This window comes from Accipiter gentilis, chromosome 35 (genome assembly GCF_929443795.1).
Source record: "Accipiter gentilis chromosome 35, bAccGen1.1, whole genome shotgun sequence".
Classification (NCBI taxonomy): Eukaryota; Metazoa; Chordata; class Aves; order Accipitriformes; family Accipitridae; genus Astur; species Astur gentilis.
In genome coordinates, this window is record NC_064914.1 from 6199009 (window position 1) to 6226883 (window position 27875).

The window sequence follows — 27875 nt, forward strand, 5'->3', positions numbered from 1 at the left end:
AAGGTGTTGCTGGTCTTCACCGTCCCCCTGCAGCCTATCTACAGGCACAACAGGATTAGGGACCCGGGCATGCCCAGAAGAGGAACATCTCATGGCTCTTGTCCGCGGCAGGGCCTGTTTCCGGAAAGGCACACGTCCGGCTCCTTGTCTCACACGGAAGGTGGAAGCCCTGAAAAATGGTGCTGGTCTTCATGGTCCCCCTGCAGCCTATTCACAGGCACAACACGATGTGGGACACGGGCTTGTCCAGAGGAGGAACATCTCATGGCTCTCGTCCTCAGCAGGGCCTGTTTCCAGAAAGGCACATGTCCGGCTCTTTGTCCCACACGGAAGGTGGCAGCCCTGAAAGCTGTTGCTGGTCTTCACCATCCCCCTGCAGCCTATTCACAGGCACAACAGGATCTGGGATCCGGTCTTGCCCAGAGGAGGAACATCTCATGTCTCTCGTCCTCGGCAGGGCCTGTTTCCGAAAAGACACACGTTCGGCTCCTTGTCTCACACGGAAGGTGGAAGCCCTGAAAACTGTTGCTGGTCTTCACCGTCCCCCTGCTGCCTATTCACAGGAACAACAGGATTTGGACCCTGGCTTGCCATAAGAGGAACATCTCATGGCTCTTGTCCTCGGCAGGGCCTGTTTCCGGAAAGGCACACGTCCGCCTCATTGACCCACACGGAAGGTGGCAGCCCTGAAAGCTGTTGCTGGTCTTCACCGTCCCCCTGCAGCCTATTCACAGGCACAACAGGATTTGGGACCCGGGCTTGCCCAGAGGAGGAACATATCATGGCTCACGTCCTCGGCAGACCCTCTTTCCGAGAAGGCACACGTCCGGCTCATTGTCCCACATGGAACGTGGAAGCCCTGAAAGCTGTTGCTGATCTTCACCGTCCCCCTGCAGCCTATTCACAGGCACAACAGGATCTCGGACCCGGGCTTGCCCAGAGGAGGAACATCTCATGGCTCTCGTCCTCGGCAGGGCCAGTTTCCTAGAACTCACATGTCCGGCTCCTTGTCCCACATGGAAGGTGGCAGCCCTGAAAGCTGTTGCTGATCTTCACCGTCCCCCTGCAGCCTATTCACAGGCACAACAGGATTTGGGACCCGGGCTTGCCCAGAGGAGGAACATCTCATGGCTCTTGTCCTCGGCAGGTCCTGTTTCCAGAAAGGCACACGTCCGGCTCCTTGTCCCACATGGAAGGTGGCAGCCCTGAAAGCTGTTGCTGGTCTTCACCATCCCCCTGCAGCCTATTCACAGGCACAGCAGGATCTGGGACCCGGTCTTGCCCAGAGGAGGAACATCTCATGGCTCTCGTCCTCGGCAGGGCCTTTTTCCGAAAAGACACACGTCCGGCTCTTTGTCCCACATGGAAGGTGGAAGCCCTGAAAGCTGTTGCTGGTCTTCACCGTCCCCCTGCAGCCTATTCACAGGCACAACAGGATTTGGGACCCGGGCTTGCCTAGAGGTGGAACATCTCATGGCTCTCGTCCTCGGCAGAGCCTCTTTTCGAAAAGTCACACGTCCGTCTCCTTGTCCCACAAGAAAGGGGCCAGCCCTGAAAGCTGTTGCTGGTCTTCACCGTCCCCCTGCAGCCTATTCACAGGCACAACAGGATTTGGGACCCGGGCTTGCCCAGAGGAGGAACATCTCATGCCTCTCGTCCTCGGCAGGGCCTGTTTCCGAAAAGGCACACGTCCGACACCTTGTCGCACAAGGAAGGTGGCAGCCCTGAAAGCTGTTGCTGGTCTTCACCGTCCCCCTGCAGCCTATTCACAGGCACAACAGGATTCAGGACCCGGGCTTGCCCAGAGGAGGAACATCTCATGGCTCTCGTCCTCGGCAGGGCCAGTTTCCGAAAAGGCACACGTCCGGCACCTTCTCCCACAAGGAAGGTGGCAGCCCGGAAAGCTGTTGCTGGTCTTCACCGTCCCCCTGCAGCCTATTCACAGGCACAACAGGATCTGAGACCTGGGCTTGCCCAGAGGAGGAACATCTCATGGCTCTCTTCGTCAGCAGAGCCTGTTTCTGCAAAGGAACACGTCCGGCTCCTTGTCCCACACGGAAGGTGGCAGCCCTGAAAGCTGTTGCTGGTCTTCACCGTCCCCCTGCAGCCTATTCACAGGCACAACAGGATTTGGACCCGGGCTTGCCCAGAGGAGGAACATCTCATGTCTCTATTCCTCGGCAGGGCCTGTTTCCGAAAAGGCACCCGTCCGGCTCCTTGTCCCACACAGAAGGTGGCAGCCCTGAAAGCTGTTGCTGGTCTTCACCGTCCCCCTGCAGCCTATTCACAGGCACAACAGGATCTGGGACCCGGGCTTGCCCAGAGGAGGAACATCTCATGGCTCTCGTCCTCGGCAGGGCCTGTTTCCGAGAACGCACATGTCCAGCTCATTGTCCCACACGGAAGGTGGCAGCGCGGAAAGCTGTTGCTGGTCTTCACCATCCCGCTGCAGCCTATTCACAGGCACAACAGGATTCAGGACCCGGGCTTGCCCAGAGGAGGAACATCTCATGGCTCTCGTCCTCGGCAGAGCCTGTTTCCGAAAAGGCACACGTCCGGCTCCTTGTCCCACACGGAAGGTGGAAGCCCTGAAAGATGTTGCTGGTCTTCACCGTCCCCCTGCAGCCTATTCACAGGCACAACAGGATTCAGGAGCCGGCCTTGACTAGAGGAGGAACATCTCATGGCTCTCGTCCTCCGCAGGGCCTGTTTCCAGAAAGGCACACGTCCGGCTCCTTGTCCCACACAGAAGGTGGCAGCCTTGTAAGCTGTTGCTGGTCTTCACCGTCCCCCTGCAGCCTATTCACAGGTACAACAGGATCTCGGACCCGGGCTTGCCCATAGGAGGAACATCTCATTGCTCTCGTCCTCGGCAGGACCTGTTTCCGAAAAGGCACACGTCCGGCTCCTTGTCCCACACGGAAGGTGGCAGCCCTGAAAGCTGTTGCTGGTCTTCACCGTCCCCCTGCAGCCTATTCACAGGCACAACAGGATTTGTACCCGGGCTTGCCCAGAGGAGGAACATCTCATGGCTCTCGTCCTCGGCAGGGCCTGTTTCCAGAAAGACGCACGTCCGGCTCCTTGTCCCACAAGGAAGGTGGCAGCCCGGAAAGCTGTTGCTGGTCTTCACCGTTCCCCTGCATCCTATTCACAGGCACAACAGGATCTGGGACCTGGGCTTGCCCAGAGGAGGAACATCTCATGGCTCTCTTCGTCAGCAGAGCCTGTTTCCGCAAAGGAACACGTCCGGCTCATTGTCCCACACAGATGGTGGCAGCCCTGAAAGCTGTTGCTGGACTTCACCGTCCCCCTGCAGCCTATTCACAGGTACAACAGGATCTTGGACCCGGGCTTGCCCAGAGGAGGAACATCTCATCGCTCTCGTCCTCGGCAGGACCTGTTTCCGAAAAGGCAAACGTCCGGCTCATTGTCCCACACGGAAGGTGGCAGCCCTGAATGCTGTTGCTGGTCTTCACTGTCCCCCTGCAGCCTATTCACAGGCACAACAGGATCCGGGACCCCGGCTTGCCCAGAGCAGGAACATCTCATGTCTCTCGTCCTCGGCAGGGCCTTTTTCCGAAAAGGCACACGTCCCGCTCCTTGTCCCAAACGGAAGGTGGAAGCCCTGAAACCTGTTGCTGGTCTTCACCATCCCCCTTCAGCCTATTCACAGACACAAGAGGATTTGGGACCCGGGCTTGCCCAGAGGAGGAACATCTCATGGCTCTCGTCCTCGGCAGGGCCAGTTTCCGAAAAGGCACACGTCCGGCACCTTCTCCCACAAGGAAGGTGGCAGCCCGGAAAGCTGTTGCTGGTCTTCACCGTCCCCCTGCAGCCTATTCACAGGCACAACAGGATCTGAGACCTGGGCTTGCCCAGAGGAGGAACATCTCATGGCTCTCTTCGTCAGCAGAGCCTGTTTCTGCAAAGGAACACGTCCGGCTCCTTGTCCCACACGGAAGGTGGCAGCCCTGAAAGCTGTTGCTGGTCTTCACCGTCCCCCTGCAGCCTATTCACAGGCACAACAGGATTTGGACCCGGGCTTGCCCAGAGGAGGAACATCTCATGTCTCTATTCCTCGGCAGGGCCTGTTTCCGAAAAGGCACCCGTCCGGCTCCTTGTCCCACACAGAAGGTGGCAGCCCTGAAAGCTGTTGCTGGTCTTCACCGTCCCCCTGCAGCCTATTCACAGGCACAACAGGATCTGGGACCCGGGCTTGCCCAGAGGAGGAACATCTCATGGCTCTCGTCCTCGGCAGGGCCTGTTTCCGAGAACGCACATGTCCAGCTCATTGTCCCACACGGAAGGTGGCAGCGCGGAAAGCTGTTGCTGGTCTTCACCATCCCGCTGCAGCCTATTCACAGGCACAACAGGATTCAGGACCCGGGCTTGCCCAGAGGAGGAACATCTCATGGCTCTCGTCCTCGGCAGAGCCTGTTTCCGAAAAGGCACACGTCCGGCTCCTTGTCCCACACGGAAGGTGGAAGCCCTGAAAGATGTTGCTGGTCTTCACCGTCCCCCTGCAGCCTATTCACAGGCACAACAGGATTCAGGAGCCGGCCTTGACTAGAGGAGGAACATCTCATGGCTCTCGTCCTCCGCAGGGCCTGTTTCCAGAAAGGCACACGTCCGGCTCCTTGTCCCACACAGAAGGTGGCAGCCTTGTAAGCTGTTGCTGGTCTTCACCGTCCCCCTGCAGCCTATTCACAGGTACAACAGGATCTCGGACCCGGGCTTGCCCATAGGAGGAACATCTCATTGCTCTCGTCCTCGGCAGGACCTGTTTCCGAAAAGGCACACGTCCGGCTCCTTGTCCCACACGGAAGGTGGCAGCCCTGAAAGCTGTTGCTGGTCTTCACCGTCCCCCTGCAGCCTATTCACAGGCACAACAGGATTTGGACCCGGGCTTGCCCAGAGGAGGAACATCTCATGGCTCTCGTCCTCGGCAGGGCCTGTTTCCAGAAAGACGCACGTCCGGCTCCTTGTCCCACAAGGAAGGTGGCAGCCCGGAAAGCTGTTGCTGGTCTTCACCGTTCCCCTGCATCCTATTCACAGGCACAACAGGATCTGGGACCTGGGCTTGCCCAGAGGAGGAACATCTCATGGCTCTCTTCGTCAGCAGAGCCTGTTTCCGCAAAGGAACACGTCCGGCTCATTGTCCCACACAGATGGTGGCAGCCCTGAAAGCTGTTGCTGGACTTCACCGTCCCCCTGCAGCCTATTCACAGGTACAACAGGATCTTGGACCCGGGCTTGCCCAGAGGAGGAACATCTCATCGCTCTCGTCCTCGGCAGGACCTGTTTCCGAAAAGGCAAACGTCCGGCTCATTGTCCCACACGGAAGGTGGCAGCCCTGAATGCTGTTGCTGGTCTTCACTGTCCCCCTGCAGCCTATTCACAGGCACAACAGGATCCGGGACCCCGGCTTGCCCAGAGCAGGAACATCTCATGTCTCTCGTCCTCGGCAGGGCCTTTTTCCGAAAAGGCACACGTCCCGCTCCTTGTCCCAAACGGAAGGTGGAAGCCCTGAAACCTGTTGCTGGTCTTCACCATCCCCCTTCAGCCTATTCACAGACACAAGAGGATTTGGGACCCGGGCTTGCCCAGAAGAGGAACATCTCATGGCTCTTGCCCTCGGCAGGGCCTGTTTCCGGAAAGGCACACGTCAGGCTCCTTGTCCCACACTGAAGGTGGCAGCCCTGAAAGCTGTTGCTGGTCTTCACAATCCCCCTGCAGCCTATTCACAGGCACAACAGGATTTGGACCCGGGCTTGCCCAGAGGAGGAACATCTCATGGCTCTCGTCCTCGGCAGGGCCTGTTTCCAGAAACGCACACGTCCGGCTCCTTGTCCCACACTGAAGGTGGCAGCCCTGAAAGCTGTTGCTGGTCTTCACCGTCCCCCTGCAGCCTATTCACAGGCACAACAGGATCTGGGACCTGGGCTTGCCCAGAGAAGGAACATCTCATGGCTCTCTTCGTCAGCAGAGCCTGTTTCCGCAAAGGAACACGTCCGGCTCATTGTCCCACACAGAAGGTGGCAGCCCTGAAAGCTGTTGCTGGACTTCACCGTCCCCCTGCAGCCTATTCACAGGTACAACAGGATCTCGGACCCGGGCTTGCCCAGAGGAGGAACATCTCATCGCTCTCGTCCTCGGCAGGACCTGTTTCCGAAAAGGCACACGTCCGGCTCCTTGTCCCACACGGAAGGTGGCAGCCAGGAAAGATGTTGCTGGTCTTCACCGTCCCCCTGCAGCCTATTCACAGGTACAACAGGATCTGGGACCTGGGCTTGCCCAGAGGAGGAACATCTCATGGCTCTCTTCGTCAGCAGAGCCTGTTTCCGCAAAGGAACATGTCCGGCTCATTGTCCCAAACTGAAGGTAGCAGCCCTGAAAGCTGTTGCTGGTCTTCACCGTCCCCCTGCAGCCTATTCACAGGCACAACAGGATTTGGACCCGGGCTTGCCCAGAGGAGGATCATCTCATGGCTCTCATCCTCGCCAGAGCCTGATTCCGAAAAGGCATACGTCAGTCTCCTTGTCCCACACGGAAGGTGGAAGCCCTGAAAGGTGTTGCTGGTCTTCACCGTCCCCCTGCAGCCTATCTACAGGCACAACAGGATTAGGGACCCGGGCATGCCCAGAAGAGGAACATCTCATGGCTCTTGTCCGCGGCAGGGCCTGTTTCCGGAAAGGCACACGTCCGGCTCCTTGTCTCACACGGAAGGTGGAAGCCCTGAAAAATGTTGCTGGTCTTCACCGTCCCCCTGCAGCCTATTCACAGGCACAACACGATGTGGGACACGGGCTTGTCCAGAGGAGGAACATCTCATGGCTCTCGTCCTCAGCAGAGCCTGTTTCCAGAAAGGCACATGTCCGGCTCTATGTCCCACACGGAAGGTGGCAGCCCTGAAAGCTGTTGCTGGTCTTCAACATCCCCCTGCAGCCTATTCACAGGCACAACAGGATCTGGGATCCGGTCTTGCCCAGAGGAGGAACATCTCATGTCTCTCGTCCTCGGTAGGGCCTGTTTCCGAAAAGACACACGTTCGGCTCCTTGTCTCACACGGAAGGTGGAAGCCCTGAAAACTGTTGCTGGTCTTCACCGTCCCCCTGCTGCCTATTCACAGGAACAACAGGATTTGGACCCTGGCTTGCCATAAGAGGAACATCTCATGGCTCTTGTCCTCGGCAGGGCCTGTTTCCGGAAAGGCACACGTCCGCCTCATTGACCCACACGGAAGGTGGCAGCCCTGAAAGCTGTTGCTGGTCTTCACCGTCCCCCTGCAGCCTATTCACAGGCACAACAGGATTTGGGACCCGGGCTTGCCCAGAGGAGGAACATATCATGGCTCACGTCCTCGGCAGACCCTCTTTCCGAGAAGGCACACGTCCGGCTCATTGTCCCACATGGAACGTGGAAGCCCTGAAAGCTGTTGCTGATCTTCACCGTCCTCCTGCAGCCTATTCACAGGCACAACAGGATCTCGGACCCGGGCTTGCCCAGAGGAGGAACATCTCATGGCTCTCGTCCTCGGCAGGGCCAGTTTCCTAGAACGCACATGTCCGGCTCATTGTCCCACATGGAAGGTGGCAGCCCTGAAAGCTGTTGCTGATCTTCACCGTCCCCCTGCAGCCTATTCACAGGCACAACAGGATTTGGGACCCGGGCTTGCCCAGAGGAGGAACATCTCATGGCTCTTGTCCTCGGCAGGTCCTGTTTCCAGAAAGGCACACGTCTGGCTCCTTGTCCCACATGGAAGGTGGCAGCCCTGAAAGCTGTTGCTGGTCTTCACCATCCCCCTGCAGCCTAATTACAGGCACAGCAGGATCTGGGACCCGGTGTTGCCCAGAGGGGGTACATCTCATGCCTCTCGTCCTCGGCAGGGCCTGTTTCCGAAAAGGCACACGTCCGACACCTTGTCGCAAAGGAAGGTGGCAGTCCTGAAAGCTGTTGCTGGTCTTCACCGTCCCCCTGCAGCCTATTCACAGGCACAACAGGATTCAGGACCCGGGCTTGCCCAGAGGAGGAACATCTCATGGCTCTCGTCCTCGGCAGGGCCAGTTTCCGAAAAGGCACACGTCCGGCACCTTCTCCCACAAGGAAGGTGGCAGCCCGGAAAGCTGTTGCTGGTCTTCACCGTCCCCCTGCAGCCTATTCACAGGCACAACAGGATCTGAGACCTGGGCTTGCCCAGAGGAGGAACATCTCATGGCTCTCTTCGTCAGCAGAGCCTGTTTCTGCAAAGGAACACGTCCGGCTCCTTGTCCCACACGGAAGGTGGCAGCCCTGAAAGCTGTTGCTGGTCTTCACCGTCCCCCTGCAGCCTATCTACAGGCACAACAGGATTTGGACCCGGGCTTGCCCAGAGGAGGAACATCTCATGTCTCTATTCCTCGGCAGGGCCTGTTTCCGAAAAGGCACCCGTCCGGTTCCGTGTCCCACACAGAAGGTGGCAGCCCTGAAAGCTGTTGCTGGTCTTCACCGTCCCCCTGCAGCCTATTCACAGGCAAAACAGGATCTGGGACCCGGGCTTGCCCAGAGGAGGAACATCTCATGGCTCTCGTCCTCGGCAGGGCCTGTTTCCGAGAACGCACATGTCCAGCTCATTGTCCCACACGGAAGGTGGCAGCGCGGAAAGATTTTGCTGGTCTTCACAATCCCCCTGCAGCCTATTCACAGGCACAACAGGATTCAGGACCCGGGCTTGCCCAGAGGAGGAACATCTCATGGCTCTCGTCCTCGGCAGAGCCTGTTTCCGAAAAGGCACACGTCCGGCTCCTTGTCCCACACGGAAGGTGGAAGCCCTGAAAGATGTTGCTGGTCTTCACCGTCCCCCTGCAGCCTATTCACAGGCACAACAGGATTCAGGAGCCGGCCTTGACTAGAGGAGGAACATCTCATGGCTCTCGTCCTCCGCAGGGCCTGTTTCCAGAAAGGCACACGTCCGGCTCCTTGTCCCACACAGAAGGTGGCAGCCTTGTAAGCTGTTGCTGGTCTTCACCGTCCCCCTGCAGCCTATTCACAGGTACAACAGGATCTCGGACCCGGGCTTGCCCATAGGAGGAACATCTCATTGCTCACGTCCTCGGCAGGACCTGTTTCCGAAAAGGCACACGTCCGGCTCCTTGTCCCACACGGAAGGTTGCAGCCCTGAAAGCTGTTGCTGGTCTTCACCGTCCCCCTGCAGCCTATTCACAGGCACAACAGGATTTGGACCCGGGCTTGCCCAGAGGAGGAACATCTCATGGCTCTCGTCCTCGGCAGGGCCTGTTTCCAGAAAGACACACGTCCGGCTCCTTGTCCCACAAGGAAGGTGGCAGCCCTGAATGCTGTTGCTGGTCTTCACTGTCCCCCTGCAGCCTATTCACAGGCACAACAGGATCCGGGACCCCGGCTTGCCCAGAGCAGGAACATCTCATGTCTCTCGTCCTCGGCAGGGCCTTTTTCCGAAAAGGCACACGTCCCGCTCCTTGTCCCAAACGGAAGGTGGAAGCCCTGAAACCTGTTGCTGGTCTTCACCATCCCCCTTCAGCCTATTCACAGACACAAGAGGATTTGGGACCCGGGCTTGCCCAGAAGAGGAACATCTCATGGCTCTTGTCCTCGGCAGGGCCTGTTTCCGGAAAGGAACACGTCCGGCTCCTTGTCCCACACTGAAGGTGGCAGCCCTGAAAGCTGTTGCTGGTCTTCACAATCCCCCTGCAGCCTATTCACAGGCACAACAGGATTTGGACCCGGGCTTGCCCAGAGGAGGAACATCTCATGGCTCTCGTCCTCGGCAGGGCCTGTTTCCAGAAACGCACACGTCCGGCTCCTTGTCCCACACTGAAGGTGGCAGCCCTGAAAGCTGTTGCTGGTCTTCACCGTCCCCCTGCAGCCTATTCACAGGCACAACAGGATCTGGGACCTGGGCTTGCCCAGAGGAGGAACATCTCATTGCTCTCTTCGTCAGCAGAGCCTGTTTCCGCAAATGAACACGTCCGGCTCATTGTCCCACACAGAAGGTGGCAGCCCTGAAAGCTGTTGCTGGACTTCACCGTCCCCCTGCAGCCTATTCACAGGTACAACAGGATCTCGGACCCGGGCTTGCCCAGAGGAGGAACATCTCATCGCTCTCGTCCTCGGCAGGACCTGTTTCCGAAAAGGCACACGTCCGGCTCCTTGTCCCACACGGAAGGTGGCAGCCAGGAAAGATGTTGCTGGTCTTCACCGTCCCCCTGCAGCCTATTCACAGGTACAACAGGATCTGGGACCTGGGCTTGCCCAGAGGAGGAACATCTCATGGCTCTCTTCGTCAGCAGAGCCTGTTTCCGCAAAGGAACATGTCCGGCTCATTGTCCCAAACTGAAGGTAGCAGCCCTGAAAGCTGTTGCTGGTCTTCACCGTCCCCCTGCAGCCTATTCACAGGCACAACAGGATTTGGACCCGGGCTTGCCCAGAGGAGGATCATCTCATGGCTCTCATCCTCGCCAGAGCCTGATTCCGAAAAGGCATACGTCAGTCTCCTTGTCCCACACGGAAGGTGGAAGCCCTGAAAGGTGTTGCTGGTCTTCACCGTCCCCCTGCAGCCTATCTACAGGCACAACAGGATTAGGGACCCGGGCATGCCCAGAAGAGGAACATCTCATGGCTCTTGTCCGCGGCAGGGCCTGTTTCCGGAAAGGCACACGTCCGGCTCCTTGTCTCACACGGAAGGTGGAAGCCCTGAAAAATGTTGCTGGTCTTCATGGTCCCCCTGCAGCCTATTCACAGGCACAACACGATGTGGGACACGGGCTTGTCCAGAGGAGGAACATCTCATGGCTCTCGTCCTCAGCAGGGCCTGTTTCCAGAAAGGCACATGTCCGGCTCTTTGTCCCACACGGAAGGTGGCAGCCCTGAAAGCTGTTGCTGGTCTTCACCATCCCCCTGCAGCCTATTCACAGGCACAACAGGATCTGGGATCCGGTCTTGCCCAGAGGAGGAACATCTCATGTCTCTCGTCCTCGGCAGGGCCTGTTTCCGAAAAGACACACGTTCGGCTCCTTGTCTCACACGGAAGGTGGAAGCCCTGAAAACTGTTGCTGGTCTTCACCGTCCCCCTGCTGCCTATTCACAGGAACAACAGGATTTGGACCCTGGCTTGCCATAAGAGGAACATCTCATGGCTCTTGTCCTCGGCAGGGCCTGTTTCCGGAAAGGCACACGTCCGCCTCATTGACCCACACGGAAGGTGGCAGCCCTGAAAGCTGTTGCTGGTCTTCACCGTCCCCCTGCAGCCTATTCACAGGCACAACAGGATTTGGGACCCGGGCTTGCCCAGAGGAGGAACATATCATGGCTCACGTCCTCGGCAGACCCTCTTTCCGAGAAGGCACACGTCCGGCTCATTGTCCCACATGGAACGTGGAAGCCCTGAAAGCTGTTGCTGATCTTCACCGTCCCCCTGCAGCCTATTCACAGGCACAACAGGATCTCGGACCCGGGCTTGCCCAGAGGAGGAACATCTCATGGCTCTCGTCCTCGGCAGGGCCAGTTTCCTAGAACTCACATGTCCGGCTCCTTGTCCCACATGGAAGGTGGCAGCCCTGAAAGCTGTTGCTGATCTTCACCGTCCCCCTGCAGCCTATTCACAGGCACAACAGGATTTGGGACCCGGGCTTGCCCAGAGGAGGAACATCTCATGGCTCTTGTCCTCGGCAGGTCCTGTTTCCAGAAAGGCACACGTCCGGCTCCTTGTCCCACATGGAAGGTGGCAGCCCTGAAAGCTGTTGCTGGTCTTCACCATCCCCCTGCAGCCTATTCACAGGCACAGCAGGATCTGGGACCCGGTCTTGCCCAGAGGAGGAACATCTCATGGCTCTCGTCCTCGGCAGGGCCTTTTTCCGAAAAGACACACGTCCGGCTCTTTGTCCCACATGGAAGGTGGCAGCTGTGAAAGCTGTTGCTGGTCTTCACCGTCCCCCTGCAGCCTATTCACAGGCACAACAGGATTTGGGACCCGGGCTTGCCTAGAGGTGGAACATCTCATGGCTCTCGTCCTCGGCAGAGCCTCTTTTCGAAAAGTCACACGTCCGTCTCCTTGTCCCACAAGAAAGGGGCCAGCCCTGAAAGCTGTTGCTGGTCTTCACCGTCCCCCTGCAGCCTATTCACAGGCACAACAGGATTTGGGACCCGGGCTTGCCCAGAGGAGGAACATCTCATGCCTCTCGTCCTCGGCAGGGCCAGTTTCCGAAAAGGCACACGTCCGACACCTTGTCGCACAAGGAAGGTGGCAGCCCTGAAAGCTGTTGCTGGTCTTCACCGTCCCCCTGCAGCCTATTCACAGGCACAACAGGATTCAGGACCCGGGCTTGCCCAGAGGAGGAACATCTCATGGCTCTCGTCCTCGGCAGGGCCAGTTTCCGAAAAGGCACACGTCCGGCACCTTCTCCCACAAGGAAGGTGGCAGCCCGGAAAGCTGTTGCTGGTCTTCACCGTCCCCCTGCAGCCTATTCACAGGCACAACAGGATCTGAGACCTGGGCTTGCCCAGAGGAGGAACATCTCATGGCTCTCTTCGTCAGCAGAGCCTGTTTCTGCAAAGGAACACGTCCGGCTCCTTGTCCCACACGGAAGGTGGCAGCCCTGAAAGCTGTTGCTGGTCTTCACCGTCCCCCTGCAGCCTATTCACAGGCACAACAGGATTTGGACCCGGGCTTGCCCAGAGGAGGAACATCTCATGTCTCTATTCCTCGGCAGGGCCTGTTTCCGAAAAGGCACCCGTCCGGCTCCTTGTCCCACACAGAAGGTGGCAGCCCTGAAAGCTGTTGCTGGTCTTCACCGTCCCCCTGCAGCCTATTCACAGGCACAACAGGATCTGGGACCCGGGCTTGCCCAGAGGAGGAACATCTCATGGCTCTCGTCCTCGGCAGGGCCTGTTTCCGAGAACGCACATGTCCAGCTCATTGTCCCACACGGAAGGTGGCAGCGCGGAAAGCTGTTGCTGGTCTTCACCATCCCGCTGCAGCCTATTCACAGGCACAACAGGATTCAGGACCCGGGCTTGCCCAGAGGAGGAACATCTCATGGCTCTCGTCCTCGGCAGAGCCTGTTTCCGAAAAGGCACACGTCCGGCTCCTTGTCCCACACGGAAGGTGGAAGCCCTGAAAGATGTTGCTGGTCTTCACCGTCCCCCTGCAGCCTATTCACAGGCACAACAGGATTCAGGAGCCGGCCTTGACTAGAGGAGGAACATCTCATGGCTCTCGTCCTCCGCAGGGCCTGTTTCCAGAAAGGCACACGTCCGGCTCCTTGTCCCACACAGAAGGTGGCAGCCTTGTAAGCTGTTGCTGGTCTTCACCGTCCCCCTGCAGCCTATTCACAGGTACAACAGGATCTCGGACCCGGGCTTGCCCATAGGAGGAACATCTCATTGCTCTCGTCCTCGGCAGGACCTGTTTCCGAAAAGGCACACGTCCGGCTCCTTGTCCCACACGGAAGGTGGCAGCCCTGAAAGCTGTTGCTGGTCTTCACCGTCCCCCTGCAGCCTATTCACAGGCACAACAGGATTTGGACCCGGGCTTGCCCAGAGGAGGAACATCTCATGGCTCTCGTCCTCGGCAGGGCCTGTTTCCAGAAAGACGCACGTCCGGCTCCTTGTCCCACAAGGAAGGTGGCAGCCCGGAAAGCTGTTGCTGGTCTTCACCGTTCCCCTGCATCCTATTCACAGGCACAACAGGATCTGGGACCTGGGCTTGCCCAGAGGAGGAACATCTCATGGCTCTCTTCGTCAGCAGAGCCTGTTTCCGCAAAGGAACACGTCCGGCTCATTGTCCCACACAGATGGTGGCAGCCCTGAAAGCTGTTGCTGGACTTCACCGTCCCCCTGCAGCCTATTCACAGGTACAACAGGATCTTGGACCCGGGCTTGCCCAGAGGAGGAACATCTCATCGCTCTCGTCCTCGGCAGGACCTGTTTCCGAAAAGGCAAACGTCCGGCTCATTGTCCCACACGGAAGGTGGCAGCCCTGAATGCTGTTGCTGGTCTTCACTGTCCCCCTGCAGCCTATTCACAGGCACAACAGGATCCGGGACCCCGGCTTGCCCAGAGCAGGAACATCTCATGTCTCTCGTCCTCGGCAGGGCCTTTTTCCGAAAAGGCACACGTCCCGCTCCTTGTCCCAAACGGAAGGTGGAAGCCCTGAAACCTGTTGCTGGTCTTCACCATCCCCCTTCAGCCTATTCACAGACACAAGAGGATTTGGGACCCGGGCTTGCCCAGAAGAGGAACATCTCATGGCTCTTGCCCTCGGCAGGGCCTGTTTCCGGAAAGGCACACGTCAGGCTCCTTGTCCCACACTGAAGGTGGCAGCCCTGAAAGCTGTTGCTGGTCTTCACAATCCCCCTGCAGCCTATTCACAGGCACAACAGGATTTGGACCCGGGCTTGCCCAGAGGAGGAACATCTCATGGCTCTCGTCCTCGGCAGGGCCTGTTTCCAGAAACGCACACGTCCGGCTCCTTGTCCCACACTGAAGGTGGCAGCCCTGAAAGCTGTTGCTGGTCTTCACCGTCCCCCTGCAGCCTATTCACAGGCACAACAGGATCTGGGACCTGGGCTTGCCCAGAGAAGGAACATCTCATGGCTCTCTTCGTCAGCAGAGCCTGTTTCCGCAAAGGAACACGTCCGGCTCATTGTCCCACACAGAAGGTGGCAGCCCTGAAAGCTGTTGCTGGACTTCACCGTCCCCCTGCAGCCTATTCACAGGTACAACAGGATCTCGGACCCGGGCTTGCCCAGAGGAGGAACATCTCATCGCTCTCGTCCTCGGCAGGACCTGTTTCCGAAAAGGCACACGTCCGGCTCCTTGTCCCACACGGAAGGTGGCAGCCAGGAAAGATGTTGCTGGTCTTCACAGTCCCCCTGCAGCCTATTCACAGGTACAACAGGATCTGGGACCTGGGCTTGCCCAGAGGAGGAACATCTCATGGCTCTCTTCGTCAGCAGAGCCTGTTTCCGCAAAGGAACATGTCCGGCTCATTGTCCCAAACTGAAGGTAGCAGCCCTGAAAGCTGTTGCTGGTCTTCACCGTCCCCCTGCAGCCTATTCACAGGCACAACAGGATTTGGACCCGGGCTTGCCCAGAGGAGGATCATCTCATGGCTCTCATCCTCGCCAGAGCCTGATTCCGAAAAGGCATACGTCAGTCTCCTTGTCCCACACGGAAGGTGGAAGCCCTGAAAGGTGTTGCTGGTCTTCACCGTCCCCCTGCAGCCTATCTACAGGCACAACAGGATTAGGGACCCGGGCATGCCCAGAAGAGGAACATCTCATGGCTCTTGTCCGCGGCAGGGCCTGTTTCCGGAAAGGCACACGTCCGGCTCCTTGTCTCACACGGAAGGTGGAAGCCCTGAAAAATGTTGCTGGTCTTCACCGTCCCCCTGCAGCCTATTCACAGGCACAACACGATGTGGGACACGGGCTTGTCCAGAGGAGGAACATCTCATGGCTCTCGTCCTCAGCAGAGCCTGTTTCCAGAAAGGCACATGTCCGGCTCTATGTCCCACACGGAAGGTGGCAGCCCTGAAAGCTGTTGCTGGTCTTCAACATCCCCCTGCAGCCTATTCACAGGCACAACAGGATCTGGGATCCGGTCTTGCCCAGAGGAGGAACATCTCATGTCTCTCGTCCTCGGCAGGGCCTGTTTCCGAAAAGACACACGTTCGGCTCCTTGTCTCACACGGAAGGTGGAAGCCCTGAAAACTGTTGCTGGTCTTCACCGTCCCCCTGCTGCCTATTCACAGGAACAACAGGATTTGGACCCTGGCTTGCCATAAGAGGAACATCTCATGGCTCTTGTCCTCGGCAGGGCCTGTTTCCGGAAAGGCACACGTCCGCCTCATTGACCCACACGGAAGGTGGCAGCCCTGAAAGCTGTTGCTGGTCTTCACCGTCCCCCTGCAGCCTATTCACAGGCACAACAGGATTTGGGACCCGGGCTTGCCCAGAGGAGGAACATATCATGGCTCACGTCCTCGGCAGACCCTCTTTCCGAGAAGGCACACGTCCGGCTCATTGTCCCACATGGAACGTGGAAGCCCTGAAAGCTGTTGCTGATCTTCACCGTCCTCCTGCAGCCTATTCACAGGCACAACAGGATCTCGGACCCGGGCTTGCCCAGAGGAGGAACATCTCATGGCTCTCGTCCTCGGCAGGGCCAGTTTCCTAGAACGCACATGTCCGGCTCATTGTCCCACATGGAAGGTGGCAGCCCTGAAAGCTGTTGCTGATCTTCACCGTCCCCCTGCAGCCTATTCACAGGCACAACTGGATTTGGGACCCGGGCTTGCCCAGAGGAGGAACATCTCATGGCTCTTGTCCTCGGCAGGTCCTGTTTCCAGAAAGGCACACGTCTGGCTCCTTGTCCCACATGGAAGGTGGCAGCCCTGAAAGCTGTTGCTGGTCTTCACCATCCCCCTGCAGCCTATTCACAGGCACAGCAGGATCTGGGACCCGGTCTTGCCCAGAGGAGGAACATCTCATGGCTCTCGTCCTCGGCAGGGCCTTTTTCCGAAAAGGCACACGTCCGGCTCTTTGTCCCACACGGAACGTGGAAGCCCTGAAAGCTGTTGCTGGTCTTCACGGTCCCCCTGCGGCCTATTCACAGGCACAACAGGATTTGGGACCCGGGCTTGCCCAGAGGAGGAACATCTCATGGCTCACGTCCTCGGCAGAGCCTTTTTCCGAGAAGGCACACGTCCGGCTCATTGTCCCACATGGAAGGTGGCAGCTGTGAAAGCTGTTGCTGGTCTTCACCGTCCCCCTGCAGCCTATTCACAGGCACAACAGGATTTGGGACCCGGGCTTGCCTAGAGGTGGAACATCTCATGGCTCTCGTCCTCGGCAGAGCCTCTTTTCGAAAAGTCACACGTCCGTCTCCTTGTCCCACAAGAAAGGGGCCAGCCCTGAAAGCTGTTGCTGGTCTTCACCGTCCCCCTGCAGCCTATTCACAGGCACAACATGATTTGGGACCCGGGCTTGCCCAGAGGGGGTACATCTCATGCCTCTCGTCCTCGGCAGGGCCTGTTTCCGAAAAGGCACACGTCCGACACCTTGTCGCAAAGGAAGGTGGCAGTCCTGAAAGCTGTTGCTGGTCTTCACCGTCCCCCTGCAGCCTATTCACAGGCACAACAGGATTCAGGACCCGGGCTTGCCCAGAGGAGGAACATCTCATGGCTCTCGTCCTCGGCAGGGCCAGTTTCCGAAAAGGCAAACGTCCGGCACCTTCTCCCACAAGGAAGGTGGCAGCCCGGAAAGCTGTTGCTGGTCTTCACCGTCCCCCTGCAGCCTATTCACAGGCACAACAGGATCTGAGACCTGGGCTTGCCCAGAGGAGGAACATCTCATGGCTCTCTTCGTCAGCAGAGCCTGTTTCTGCAAAGGAACACGTCCGGCTCCTTGTCCCACACGGAAGGTGGCAGCCCTGAAAGCTGTTGCTGGTCTTCACCGTCCCCCTGCAGCCTATTCACAGGCACAACAGGATTTGGACCCGGGCTTGCCCAGAGGAGGAACATCTCATGTCTCTATTCCTCGGCAGGGCCTGTTTCCGAAAAGGCACCCGTCCGGTTCCGTGTCCCACACAGAAGGTGGCAGCCCTGAAAGCTGTTGCTGGTCTTCACCGTCCCCCTGCAGCCTATTCACAGGCAAAACAGGATCTGGGACCCGGGCTTGCCCAGAGGAGGAACATCTCATGGCTCTCGTCCTCGGCAGGGCCTGTTTCCGAGAACGCACATGTCCAGCTCATTGTCCCACACGGAAGGTGGCAGCGCGGAAAGATTTTGCTGGTCTTCACAATCCCCCTGCAGCCTATTCACAGGCACAACAGGATTCAGGACCCGGGCTTGCCCAGAGGAGGAACATCTCATGGCTCTCGTCCTCGGCAGTGCCTGTTTCCGAAAAGGCACACGTCCGGCTCCTTGTCCCACACGGAAGGTGGAAGCCCTGAAAGATGTTGCTGGTCTTCACCGTCCCCCTGCAGCCTATTCACAGGCACAACAGGATTCAGGAGCCGGCCTTGACTAGAGGAGGAACATCTCATGGCTCTCGTCCTCCGCAGGGCCTGTTTCCAGAAAGGCACACGTCCGGCTCCTTGTCCCACACAGAAGGTGGCAGCCTTGTAAGCTGTTGCTGGTCTTCACCGTCCCCCTGCAGCCTATTCACAGGTACAACAGGATCTCGGACCCGGGCTTGCCCATAGGAGGAACATCTCATTGCTCACGTCCTCGGCAGGACCTGTTTCCGAAAAGGCACACGTCCGGCTCCTTGTCCCACACGGAAGGTTGCAGCCCTGAAAGCTGTTGCTGGTCTTCACCGTCCCCCTGCAGCCTATTCACAGGCACAACAGGATTTGGACCCGGGCTTGCCCAGAGGAGGAACATCTCATGGCTCTCGTCCTCGGCAGGGCCTGTTTCCAGAAAGACACACGTCCGGCTCCTTGTCCCACAAGGAAGGTGGCAGCCCTGAATGCTGTTGCTGGTCTTCACTGTCCCCCTGCAGCCTATTCACAGGCACAACAGGATCCGGGACCCCGGCTTGCCCAGAGCAGGAACATCTCATGTCTCTCGTCCTCGGCAGGGCCTTTTTCCGAAAAGGCACACGTCCCGCTCCTTGTCCCAAACGGAAGGTGGAAGCCCTGAAACCTGTTGCTGGTCTTCACCATCCCCCTTCAGCCTATTCACAGACACAAGAGGATTTGGGACCCGGGCTTGCCCAGAAGAGGAACATCTCATGGCTCTTGTCCTCGGCAGGGCCTGTTTCCGGAAAGGAACACGTCCGGCTCCTTGTCCCACACTGAAGGTGGCAGCCCTGAAAGCTGTTGCTGGTCTTCACAATCCCCCTGCAGCCTATTCACAGGCACAACAGGATTTGGACCCGGGCTTGCCCAGAGGAGGAACATCTCATGGCTCTCGTCCTCGGCAGGGCCTGTTTCCAGAAACGCACACGTCCGGCTCCTTGTCCCACACTGAAGGTGGCAGCCCTGAAAGCTGTTGCTGGTCTTCACCGTCCCCCTGCAGCCTATTCACAGGCACAACAGGATCTGGGACCTGGGCTTGCCCAGAGGAGGAACATCTCATTGCTCTCTTCGTCAGCAGAGCCTGTTTCCGCAAATGAACACGTCCGGCTCATTGTCCCACACAGAAGGTGGCAGCCCTGAAAGCTGTTGCTGGACTTCACCGTCCCCCTGCAGCCTATTCACAGGTACAACAGGATCTCGGACCCGGGCTTGCCCAGAGGAGGAACATCTCATCGCTCTCGTCCTCGGCAGGACCTGTTTCCGAAAAGGCACACGTCCGGCTCCTTGTCCCACACGGAAGGTGGCAGCCAGGAAAGATGTTGCTGGTCTTCACCGTCCCCCTGCAGCCTATTCACAGGTACAACAGGATCTGGGACCTGGGCTTGCCCAGAGGAGGAACATCTCATGGCTCTCTTCGTCAGCAGAGCCTGTTTCCGCAAAGGAACATGTCCGGCTCATTGTCCCAAACTGAAGGTAGCAGCCCTGAAAGCTGTTGCTGGTCTTCACCGTCCCCCTGCAGCCTATTCACAGGCACAACAGGATTTGGACCCGGGCTTGCCCAGAGGAGGATCATCTCATGGCTCTCATCCTCGCCAGAGCCTGATTCCGAAAAGGCATACGTCAGTCTCCTTGTCCCACACGGAAGGTGGAAGCCCTGAAAGGTGTTGCTGGTCTTCACCGTCCCCCTGCAGCCTATCTACAGGCACAACAGGATTAGGGACCCGGGCATGCCCAGAAGAGGAACATCTCATGGCTCTTGTCCGCGGCAGGGCCTGTTTCCGGAAAGGCACACGTCCGGCTCCTTGTCTCACACGGAAGGTGGAAGCCCTGAAAACTGTTGCTGGTCTTCATGGTCCCCCTGCAGCCTATTCACAGGCACAACACGATGTGGGACACGGGCTTGTCCAGAGGAGGAACATCTCATGGCTCTCGTCCTCAGCAGGGCCTGTTTCCAGAAAGGCACATGTCCGGCTCTTTGTCCCACACGGAAGGTGGCAGCCCTGAAAGCTGTTGCCGGTCTTCACCGTCCGCCTGCAGTCTATTCACAGGTACCACAGGATCTTGGACCCGGTCTTGCCCAGAGGAGGAACATCTCATGTCTCTCGTCCTCGGCAGGGCCTGTTTCCGAAAAGACACACGTTCGGCTCCTTGTCTCACACGGAAGGTGGAAGCCCTGAAAACTGTTGCTGGTCTTCACCGTCCCCCTGCTGCCTATTCACAGGAACAACAGGATTTGGACCCTGGCTTGCCATAAGAGGAACATCTCATGGCTCTTGTCCTCGGCAGGGCCTGTTTCCGGAAAGGCACACGTCCGCCTCATTGACCCACACGGAAGGTGGCAGCCCTGAAAGCTGTTGCTGGTCTTCACCGTCCCCCTGCAGCCTATTCACAGGCACAACAGGATTTGGACCCGGGCTTGCCCAGAGGAGGAACATCTCATGGCTCTCGTCCTCGGCAGGGCCTGTTTCCAGAAAGGCACACGTCCGGCTCCTTGTCCCACAAGGAAGGTGGCAGCCCGGAAAGCTGTTGCTGGTCTTCACCGTCCCCCTGCAGCCTATTCACAGGCACAACAGGATCTGGGACCTGGGCTTGCCCAGAGGAGGAACATCTCATGGCTCTCTTCGTCAGCAGAGCCTGTTTCCGCAAAGGAACACGTCCGGCTCATTGTCCCACACAGAAGGTGGCAGCCCTGAAAGCTGTTGCTGGACTTCACCGTCCCCCTGCAGCCTATTCACAGGTACAACAGGATCTTGGACCCGGTCTTGCCCAGAGGAGGAACATCTCATGGCTCTCGTCCTCGGCAGGGCCAGTTTCCTAGAACGCACATGTCCGGCTCCTTGTCCCACATGGAAGGTGGCAGCCCTGAAAGCTGTTGCTGATCTTCACCGTCCCCCTGCAGCCTATTCACAGGCACAACAGGATTTGGGACCCGGGCTTGCCCAGAGGAGGAACATCTCATGGCTCTTGTCCTCGGCAGGTCCTGTTTCCAGAAAGGCACACGTCCGGCTCCTTGTCCCACATGGAAGGTGGCAGCCCTGAAAGCTGTTGCTGGTCTTCACCATCCCCCTGCAGCCTATTCACAGGCACAGCAGGATCTGGGACCCGGTCTTGCCCAGAGGAGGAACATCTCATGGCTCTCGTCCTCGGCAGGGCCTTTTTCCGAAAAGACACACGTCCGGCTCTTTGTCCCACACGGAACGTGGAAGCCCTGAAAGCTGTTGCTGGTCTTCACGGTCCCCCTGCGGCCTATTCACAGGCACAGCAGGATTTGGGACCCGGGCTTGCCTAGAGGTGGAACATCTCATGGCTCACGTCCTCGGCAGAGCCTTTTTCCGAGAAGGCACACGTCCGGCTCATTGTCCCACATGGAAGGTGGCAGCTGTGAAAGCTGATGCTGGTCTTCACCGTCCCCCTGCAGCCTATTCACAGGCACAACAGGATTTGGGACCCGGGCTTGCCTAGAGGTGGAACATCTCATGGCTCTCGTCCTCGGCAGTGCCTCTTTTCGAAAAGTCACACGTCCGTCTCCTTGTCCCACAAGAAAGGGGCCAGCCCTGAAAGCTGTTGCTGGTCTTCACCGTCCCCCTGCAGCCTATTCACAGGCACAACAGGATTTGGGACCCGGGCTTGCCCAGAGGGGGAACATCTCATGCCTCTCGTCCTCGGCAGGGCCTGTTTCCGAAAAGGCACACGTCCGACACCTTGTCGCACAAGGAAGGTGGCAGCCCTGAAAGCTGTTGCTGGTCTTCACCGTCCCCCTGCAGCCTATTCACAGGCACAACAGGATTCAGGACCCGGGCTTGCCCAGAGGAGGAACATCTCATGGCTCTCGTCCTCGGCAGGGCCTGTTTCCAGAAAGGCACACGTCCGGCTCCTTGTCCCACAAGGAAGGTGGCAGCCCGGAAAGCTGTTGCTGGTCTTCACCGTCCCCCTGCAGCCTATTCACAGGCACAACAGTATCTGGGACCCGGGCTTGCCCAGAGGAGGAACATCTCATGGCTCTCGTCCTCGGCAGGGCCTGTTTCCGAGAACGCACATGTCCGGCTCATTGTCCCACACGGAAGGTGGCAGCGCGGAAAGATTTTGCTGGTCTTCACAATCCCCCTGCAGCCTATTCACAGGCACAACAGGATTCAGGACCCGGGCTTGCCCAGAGGAGGAACATCTCATGGCTCTCGTCCTCGGCAGAGCCTGTTTCCGAAAAGGCACACGTCCGGCTCCTTGTCCCACACGGAAGTTGGAAGCCCTGAAAGATGTTGCTGGTCTTCACCGTCCCCCTGCAGCCTATTCACAGGCACAACAGGATTCAGGAGCCGGCCTTGACTAGAGGAGGAACATCTCATGGCTCTCGTCCTCCGCAGGGCCTGTTTCCAGAAAGGCACACGTCCGGCTCCTTGTCCCACACAGAAGGTGGCAGCCTTGTAAGCTGTTGCTGGTCTTCACCGTCCCCCTGCAGCCTATTCACAGGTACAACAGGATCTCGGACCCGGGCTTGCCCATAGGAGGAACATCTCATTGCTCTCGTCCTCGGCAGGACCTGTTTCCGAAAAGGCACACGTCCGGCTCCTTGTCCCACACGGAAGGTGGCAGCCCTGAAAGCTGTTGCTGGTCTTCACCGTCCCCCTGCAGCCTATTCACAGGCACAACAGGATTTGGACCCGGGCTTGCCCAGAGGAGGAACATCTCATGGCTCTCGTCCTCGGCAGGGCCTGTTTCCAGAAAGGCACACGTCCGGCTCCTTGTCCCACAAGGAAGGTGGCAGCCCGGAAAGCTGTTGCTGGTCTTCACCGTCCCCCTGCAGCCTATTCACAGGCACAACAGGATCTGGGACCTGGGCTTGCCCAGAGGAGGAACATCTCATGGCTCTCTTCGTCAGCAGAGCCTGTTTCCGCAAAGGAACACGTCCGGCTCATTGTCCCACACAGAAGGTGGCAGCCCTGAAAGCTGTTGCTGGACTTCACCGTCCCCCTGCAGCCTATTCACAGGTACAACAGGATCTTGGACCCGGGCTTGCCCAGAGGAGGAACATCTCATCGCTCTCGTCCTCGGCAGGACCTGTTTCCGAAAAGGCAAACGTCCGGCTCATTGTCCCACACGGAAGGTGGCAGCCTTGAAAGCTGTTGCTGGTCTTCACCGTCCCCCTGCAGCCTATTCACAGGCACAACAGGATTTGGACCCGGGCTTGCCCAGAGGAGGAACATCTCATGGCTCTCATCCTCGCCAGAGCCTGATTCCGAAAAGGCACACATCCGGCTCCTTGTCCCACACGGATGGTGCCAGCCCGGAAAGCTGTTGCTGGTCTTCACTGTCCCCCTGCAGCCTACTCACAGGCACAACAGGATTTGAGACACGGGCTTGTCCAGAGGAGGAACATCTCATGGCTCTCGTCCTCGGCAGGGCCTTTTTCCAGAAAGGCACACGTCCGGCTCCTTGTCCCACACGGAAGGTGGCAGCCCTGAAAGCTGTTGCTGGTCTTCACCATCCCCCTGCAGCCTATTCACAGGCACAACAGGATCTGGGACACGGGCTTGCTCAGAGGAGGAACATCTCATGGCTCTCGTCCTCGGCAGGGCCCGTTTCCGAAAAGGCACACGTCAGTCTCCTTGTCACAAACGGAAGGTGGAAGCCCTGAAAGGTGTTGCTGGTCTTCACCGTCCCCCTGCAGCCTATCTACAGGCACAACAGGATTAGGGACCCGGGCATGCCCAGAAGAGGAACATCTCATGGCTCTTGTCCGCGGCAGGGCCTGTTTCCGGAAAGGCACACGTCCGGCTCCTTGTCTCACACGGAAGGTGGAAGCCCTGAAAACTGTTGCTGGTCTTCATGATCCCCCTGCAGCCTATTCACAGGCACAACACGATGTGGGACACGGGCTTGTCCAGAGGAGGAACATCTCATGGCTCTCGTCCTCGGCAGGGCCTGTTTCCAGAAAGGCACATGTCCGGCTCTCTGTCCCACACGGAAGGTGGCAGCCCTGAAAGCTGTTGCTGGTCTTCACCATCCCCCTGCAGCCTATTCACAGGCACAACAGGATCTGGGATCCGGTCTTGCCCAGAAGAGGAACATCTCATGTTTCTCGTCCTCGGCAGGGCCTGTTTCCGAAAAGACACACGTTCGGCTCCTTGTCTCACACGGAAGGTGGAAGCCCTGAAAACTGTTGCTGGTCTTCACCGTCCCCCTGCAGCCTATTCACAGGAACAACAGGATTTGGACCCTGGCTTGCCATAATAGGAACATCTCATGGCTCTTGTCCTCGGCAGGGCCTGTTTCCGGAAAGGCACACGTCCGCCTCATTGACCCACACGGAAGGTGGCAGCCCTGAAAGCTGTTGCTGGTCTTCACTGTCCCCCTGCAGCCTACTCACAGGCACAACAGGATTTGAGACACGGGCTTGTCCAGAGGAGGAACATCTCATGGCTCTCGTCCTCGGCAGGGCCTTTTTCCAGAAAGGCACACGTCCGGCTCCTTGTCCCACACGGAAGGTGGCAGCCCTGAAAGCTGTTGCTGGTCTTCACCATCCCCCTGCAGCCTATTCACAGGCACAACAGGATCTGGGACACGGGCTTGCTCAGAGGAGGAACATCTCATGGCTCTCGTCCTCGGCAGGGCCCGTTTCCGAAAAGGCACACGTCAGTCTCCTTGTCCCAAACGGAAGGTGGAAGCCCTGAAAGGTGTTGCTGGTCTTCACCGTCCCCCTGCAGCCTATCTACAGGCACAACAGGATTAGGGACCCGGGCATGCCCAGAAGAGGAACATCTCATGGCTCTTGTCCGCGGCAGGGCCTGTTTCCGGAAAGGCACACGTCCGGCTCCTTGTCTCACACGGAAGGTGGAAGCCCTGAAAACTGTTGCTGGTCTTCATGATCCCCCTGCAGCCTATTCACAGGCACAACACGATGTGGGACATGGGCTTGTCCAGAGGAGGAACATCTCATGGCTCTCGTCCTCGGCAGGGCCTGTTTCCAGAAAGGCACACGTCCGGCTCCTTGTCCCACACGGAAGGTGGCAGCCCTGAAAGCTGTTGCTGGTCTTCACCGTCCCCCTGCAGCCTATTCACAGGCACAACAGGATTTGGACCCGGGCTTGCCCAGAGGAGGAACATCTCATGGCTCTCGTCCTCGGCAGGGCCTGTTTCCAGAAAGGCACACGTCCGGCTCCTTGTCCCACAATGAAGGTGGCAGCCCGGAAAGCTGTTGCTGGTCTTCACCGTCCCCCTGCAGCCTATTCACAGGCACAACAGGATCTGGGACCTGGGCTTGCCCAGAGGAGGAACATCTCATGGCTCTCTTCGTCAGCAGAGCCTGTTTCCGCAAAGGAACACGTCCGGCTCATTGTCCCACACAGAAGGTGGCAGCCCTGAAAGCTGTTGCTGGACTTCACCGTCCCCCTGCAGCCTATTCACAGGTACAACAGGATCTTGGACCCGGGCTTGCCCAGAGGAGGAACATCTCATCGCTCTCGTCCTCGGCAGGACCTGTTTCCGAAAAGGCAAACGTCCGGCTCATTGTCCCACACGGAAGGTGGCAGCCTTGAAAGCTGTTGCTGGTCTTCACCGTCCCCCTGCAGCCTATTCACAGGCACAACAGGATTTGGACCCGGGCTTGCCCAGAGGAGGAACATCTCATGGCTCTCATCCTCGCCAGAGCCTGATTCCGAAAAGGCACACATCCGGCTCCTTGTCCCACACGGATGGTGCCAGCCCGGAAAGCTGTTGCTGGTCTTCACTGTCCCCCTGCAGCCTACTCACAGGCACAACAGGATTTGAGACACGGGCTTGTCCAGAGGAGGAACATCTCATGGCTCTCGTCCTCGGCAGGGCCTTTTTCCAGAAAGGCACACGTCCGGCTCCTTGTCCCACACGGAAGGTGGCAGCCCTGAAAGCTGTTGCTGGTCTTCACCATCCCCCTGCAGCCTATTCACAGGCACAACAGGATCTGGGACACGGGCTTGCTCAGAGGAGGAACATCTCATGGCTCTCGTCCTCGGCAGGGCCCGTTTCCGAAAAGGCACACGTCAGTCTCCTTGTCCCAAACGGAAGGTGGAAGCCCTGAAAGGTGTTGCTGGTCTTCACCGTCCCCCTGCAGCCTATCTACAGGCACAACAGGATTAGGGACCCGGGCATGCCCAGAAGAGGAACATCTCATGGCTCTTGTCCGCGGCAGGGCCTGTTTCCGGAAAGGCACACGTCCGGCTCCTTGTCTCACACGGAAGGTGGAAGCCCTGAAAACTGTTGCTGGTCTTCATGATCCCCCTGCAGCCTATTCACAGGCACAACACGATGTGGGACACGGGCTTGTCCAGAGGAGGAACATCTCATGGCTCTCGTCCTCGGCAGGGCCTGTTTCCAGAAAGGCACATGTCCGGCTCTCTGTCCCACACGGAAGGTGGCAGCCCTGAAAGCTGTTGCTGGTCTTCACCATCCCCCTGCAGCCTATTCACAGGCACAACAGGATCTGGGATCCGGTCTTGCCCAGAAGAGGAACATCTCATGTTTCTCGTCCTCGGCAGGGCCTGTTTCCGAAAAGACACACGTTCGGCTCCTTGTCTCACACGGAAGGTGGAAGCCCTGAAAACTGTTGCTGGTCTTCACCGTCCCCCTGCAGCCTATTCACAGGAACAACAGGATTTGAACCCTGGCTTGCCATAATAGGAACATCTCATGGCTCTTGTCCTCGGCAGGGCCAGTTTCCGAAAAGGCACACGTCCGGCTCCTTCTCCCACAAGGAAGGTGGCAGCCCGGAAAGCTGTTGCTGGTCTTCACCGTCCCCCTGCAGCCTATTCACAGGCACAACAGGATCTGAGACCTGGGCTTGCCCAGAGGAGGAACATCTCATGGCTCTCTTCGTCAGCAGAGCCTGTTTCTGCAAAGGAACACGTCCGGCTCCTTGTCCCACACGGAAGGTGGAAGCCCTGAAAGATGTTGCTGGTCTTCACCGTCCCCCTGTAGCCTATTCACAGGCACAACAGGATTCAGGAGCCGGCCTTGACTAGAGGAGGAACATCTCATGGCTCTCGTCCTCCGCAGGGCCTGTTTCCAGAAAGGCACACGTCCGGCTCCTTGTCCCACACAGAAGGTGGCAGCCTTGTAAGCTGTTGCTGGTCTTCACCGTCCCCCTGCAGCCTATTCACAGGTACAACAGGATCTCGGACCCGGGCTTGCCCATAGGAGGAACATCTCATTGCTCTCGTCCTCGGCAGGACCTGTTTCCGAAAAGGCACACGTCCGGCTCCTTGTCCCACACGGAAGGTGGCAGCCCTGAAAGCTGTTGCTGGTCTTCACCGTCCCCCTGCAGCCTATTCACAGGCACAACAGGATTTGGACCCGGGCTTGCCCAGAGGAGGAACATCTCATGGCTCTCGTCCTCGGCAGGGCCTGTTTCCAGAAAGGCACACGTCCGGCTCCTTGTCCCACAAGGAAGGTGGCAGCCCGGAAAGCTGTTGCTGGTCTTCACCGTCCCCCTGCAGCCTATTCACAGGCACAACAGTATCTGGGACCCGGGCTTGCCCAGAGGAGGAACATCTCATGGCTCTCGTCCTCGGCAGGGCCTGTTTCCGAGAACGCACATGTCCGGCTCATTGTCCCACACGGAAGGTGGCAGCGCGGAAAGATTTTGCTGGTCTTCACAATCCCCCTGCAGCCTATTCACAGGCACAACAGGATTCAGGACCCGGGCTTGCCCAGAGGAGGAACATCTCATGGCTCTCATCCTCGGTAGAGCCTGTTTCCGAAAAGGCACACGTCCGGCTCCTTGTCCCACACGGAAGGTGGAAGCCCTGAAAGATGTTGCTGGTCTTCACCGTCCCCCTGCAGCCTATTCACAGGCACAACAGGATTCAGGA